The following is a 3,804-nucleotide window of genomic DNA, read 5'->3' on the forward strand; positions in this document are numbered from 1 at the left end:
ATTAGGACAATGCATATTAATGACAGCAGTTAGCATCAATGTAAATATGCCGGAGTTAGCATAAGAGCTCATTTTCATCCGTTGGCAAGAGAAAAACAGACTTTTGTAATGTTAAGATGTAGACAAGAGAAACTGRCATCATGGCACCAGAAAATACTGAAGCAGCTTCATTTTTAGTTTTTGCATCAACATACAATACAGTATCATCAGCATATATGTGCAGTAAATTAAYAYATAGGTTAAATGAGAATGGTCCCAGTATGGAGCCTTGTGGGACTCCAGCTGAGCAGGTAAAGGCAGATTGGGAGTTTTCCATTGGTGCTGCTTATTTTCTGCCAGACCAATATTTACAGTGACATATTRGGGCCATTGTAGATTGAAAAAAGTAGCAAATTAACTCCTAAAAGCTCAGAATTTTCTTTAAAAACTTGAACATTTATAAGTTTGAAAAGTCAAAAAAAAAATTTTAAGAAAAACTCACATTTTTAGATTAATTTCAAAAATTTTCTAGAAAAACTTGGAMATTTTTGAGTGTGAAAAGTCAAAAATGTACTAAAAAAACCAGAAACTTCCAGTTTTTTCTTGAAAGCTTCTGGGTTTAATGACAAATGTTCTGCGTTTGAAAAGTTTAACATTTTCAAGAAAAAAAAAGACTTTCACTTGGAAAATAAAAATGTGGAAATTTGAGTTTGAAAATGAAAAAAAAATTGCAATAACAATCAGAAATGTTGAGATTTTTTCTGAAAATCTTTCTAGAAGAAAAAAATGAAAATTTAATAGTTTGAAAAGTCAAAAAATCTTCAAAAAACAAAAAATCTGAAATTTTCAAATCTAACCTGAAAATGATGTAGGATAAACGCATGGAAATTTCAGAGTTTGGAAAATTCTGTAAGAAACTCATCAATATTGATATTAATCTCAGAAATTTTCTATAAAAAGCTWGGAGATTTAAAGTTTTAAAATTGAAAATTTGCTTGAAAAACTACAATTTTGAGATTAATTTTCTAGGAAAAAAAATTAATTTCTGAGTTTGAAAAGTCTGAAAATTTGTGAGAAAAAGATCAAAAATGTTGAGCTTAATCTCAGAAGTTTCCTAAAAAAAAAATTTTATTTTGACTTTGCAATTTCAGAAAATGTTCAACTTTTGAAACTCAATTGTTTTGTCTCAATTTTCTGACATTCTCAAAATTTCTGATTTTTTTGGGGGATAAAAATTGATTTCTTTTTTCTTTATGTATCGACGGTTGTTCTAGTACGCTGTCGTAGTTATTTCATCCAGCAGAGGGCACTATTAGTAAAATTAAAATAAGTTAGTTTAACAAGAAGAAGATTGTGGTTGATTGTTTTAAAGCACGTCAGGTAAAAAACAACATGACTGCTCTCCTTCTGTGCATGGTGCAGCAGTTCCTCACATTTGTTTTGCATTAATTCATTAAGGAATAAGTCAGCTGGAGGCTCAGCCTGCAGGCCTTCTTCCAAACGGAGCGCCTCCTGGTGGTCAGACGCTTGGACTGACTGCAGAGAAATCGTACTCCAAATACGGTGAGCTTCATACAGCAGCAGAGCATCTCTAACGTGTGACCTGTCCAGTCAGACGTGTCGATCTGTCCGTGCTGCTTCAGGTGTTGGCAGGCTGCAGTTTGGGGAGCCCGTCCAACTGGGAACCAACRGGGCAGGAAACTATGGTATGTGTGCGRCAGCTGCGAGGTTTYGCCTCCATCACTGCATCGTGATTTGTCTCATGTCTGTTCAGGTTATGGAGTTAACCCGCATCTGCCTGCAGGCGACGCTAAAGCAACGGGAAAATACGGTGAGAACTCGATTATTAAGAACGATTATTCATTTAAGGSAACGACCCAAACAAGCAAATGTTTTATCAGTTCTWAGTCCTCAGTATGGAAGCCTATCACTGCCATGAAAGAAAAAATAAAGCCCAGCAGGAAGTCGTAATTGAGTTCAAACATCCAAATTTTGACTTTGATNCTGTTTCCATGTTTTTCTGAACAGCACAGTTTAATAATGTTAATATTTTAGGTTACAGTGCTTCCGCTGGTGCATCCAATGGACAAGGTTCACAAACCAATGGTAAATATTGTATACTTAAGTATGTAGCAAAACAATTACAAACAGTGACACATTTTTAACATTTTAATTGTTATCTTGCAAAAGGTCGTGCTGGAGTCAGATCACCAAATGGTCAGTTACTTCATGTATTAGTATTATTAGAYATACAAGGTGAATTTAATCATACTTATTGTTGGTTTGTAACTATTTAGGGTTTGCAAATTCAAGGACTGGAGCTGCCAAGGCTGCTAAAGCAGGTGATTATTCAGCCACAGTTTTTATTTATACACAGAAGCAGTACAGCTGCAAATTAAGGATTTYTTWMATCATTTTTATTTGACTGATTTTCATTCTTCACGTGTTTCAMTCATGATTATATATTTTCCTATTTTAAAGGATTTTGTTACCTAATAGTAACAACATTCCTTATATATTACAGTAATATCCACTTGAATGAAGATATTTTATAAAATAATGTATAACAGTTTTTTTTTTATTCCTCAGTGCCTGACATTAGAACATAATAAACTTTTCCTGTTTTAGATTATATTACCAAATCTTACCTAAATAAAATTTTTGTGCAAATAGATTGTTTGGTACTACTTTAGAATAAGACCCCCCTTATAGATGGCTAATAAATAGTTTAGAGATATGTTATTAATTCATCTATAAACACTTTATAAATCAAATCTGTTTATTATGCATTAAATAAGGGTGAGAAGGAGACTATATGCTAAAAAATTACATTTACAAATGATTGTTGTGCTTACAAGGTAGCCTGAAATGCTAAATATAACAACTCTAGATATAATATAGGTCTTCTCACTCTTAATTAATGTATAATAAACAGTCATTAATGATTTATGAAGTGCTTAGAAGAGCATTAATATCTTAACTACTGAGCAAAGTTGTCTTTTTTTAATCAATTGTACTGTAATTTGATTTCATTTGGTAATTGAAGGATATGGAAGTACCACAGGAGCTGCTTTAGGACCCCAACTAGGTAACTCATGTTTCAAACATTTAAAAGTTTAAACTATTTTGGGTGATGYTTTATTTATGCGTTTGATCTTTAGGGTATTCAAATGGAGCAACTCCCAATGGGTTTGGATCCAACCATAAAGGTACCAGATTCTGTTTTAATCCGATTGAGACCTAAACATTCCTGGTTTATAGTGTCGAACATTTGCTAACTATGTCTGTTTAACCCAAGGTTATGGAGCTGTGAAAGGATTTGGTCCTCAGATGAATGGTAATTACCACCAAAAATAAATTTTTTGAACATTTTTACACTTCCATTTGGGTCTTAATTGCTTCTAAAAACATTATAGAAATGACACCCAGCAAAAAATATGTGCAAATTTTTTTTTTTTGCCAAATAATTGCAAAAATAAAAAAATTGCGATTATTTTTGCAATTTTTTTAATAGCAAAAATAAAAAAAATTATTGCCAATTTTTTTGGCAATAAATTCAAATTTTTTGTTGTCTGGAAAATGAGCTGTTTCAAAAACCTCCCAAATGTTGAGTMATAGTGTACGGGCACTACACCGTTGCTTAGCAACCTCAGCCAAGCCCAGCCCGTCACCTAGCAACCGTAGTGGAACTSTAGAAGGTTTAGTCAGCTGGTTTTACTGCTACTGGGTTTAAAGTGACAGAGTCCTAAAAACATCTCATTCTGGAAGGGAAGCAATGTAAAATAATTTTTGACTTCTCCAAAATTAATATTTTTAACCTTACTG

The 3,804-nt window shown here is 32.9% G+C and overlaps 2 long non-coding RNA genes across 2 annotated transcripts; both read left to right on the plus strand.

Moving 5' to 3' along the window:
- The first annotated feature begins 1,442 nt into the window (after positions 1-1,442).
- Positions 1,443-1,811, plus strand: LOC103481367 (uncharacterized). The gene is made up of 3 exons (XR_536276.1): positions 1,443-1,542; positions 1,623-1,685; positions 1,754-1,811. It is a non-coding gene; the product is annotated as an uncharacterized LOC103481367 (long non-coding RNA).
- A 221-nt stretch (positions 1,812-2,032) lies between these two features.
- Positions 2,033-3,317, plus strand: LOC103481368 (uncharacterized). The gene is made up of 6 exons (XR_536277.1): positions 2,033-2,085; positions 2,170-2,196; positions 2,277-2,321; positions 3,026-3,067; positions 3,141-3,188; positions 3,278-3,317. It is a non-coding gene; the product is annotated as an uncharacterized LOC103481368 (long non-coding RNA).
- Positions 3,318-3,804: the final 487 nt, after the last annotated feature.

Source organism: Poecilia reticulata, linkage group LG19, assembly GCF_000633615.1.
Source record: "Poecilia reticulata strain Guanapo linkage group LG19, Guppy_female_1.0+MT, whole genome shotgun sequence".
NCBI classification, from domain to species: Eukaryota; Metazoa; Chordata; class Actinopteri; order Cyprinodontiformes; family Poeciliidae; genus Poecilia; species Poecilia reticulata.